General features: G+C 31.6%; 1 long non-coding RNA gene across 1 annotated transcript in view; it reads left to right on the forward strand.

Moving 5' to 3' along the window:
- The window catches only part of LOC116674100 (uncharacterized), a 12,071-nt gene extending 11,764 nt beyond the window's left edge, over positions 1-307 (forward strand). Inside the window, exon 3 of the long non-coding RNA XR_004327975.1 lies at positions 154-307. This is a non-coding gene — a long non-coding RNA (uncharacterized LOC116674100). The remainder of the gene's footprint in view (positions 1-153) is intronic.
- Positions 308-392: the final 85 nt, after the last annotated feature.

Genomic DNA, 392 nt, shown 5'->3' on the forward strand with positions numbered 1-392 from the left:
AAAAAAACTTTTTCTGATATTAAATGTACTTAATTTTCAAAAGTAAAAATAAAACTTTGGTTCTGTACTTTATTCTGGCTTCCTCATTGTAACCCATACTTTCAGGGTTTCCACACCTTTTTAAACATAAAAAGTTTTTTCTGAGAAAAACAGTTTTTTTTTGTGAGAAAGAATCTTTCACTCCAACGTACGAAAACATTTCTTGCGTAACGAGTAGCGAACATGCTGAGGGGGAGACGTATCGGAGTAAAAGTGTTCATTTCATTTAGGAAACGTAGTGTAGTAAAAGTGAAATTTTCCAGAAATATAAATAAAGTAAAGCACAGATACGTGTAAAGTCTACTTAAGTACCTTAAAGTGCCCATATTCTGCTCATTTTCAGGTTCATAATT

The sequence above is a fragment of the Etheostoma spectabile genome, chromosome 24 (genome assembly GCF_008692095.1).
Source record: "Etheostoma spectabile isolate EspeVRDwgs_2016 chromosome 24, UIUC_Espe_1.0, whole genome shotgun sequence".
NCBI classification, from domain to species: domain Eukaryota; kingdom Metazoa; phylum Chordata; class Actinopteri; order Perciformes; family Percidae; genus Etheostoma; species Etheostoma spectabile.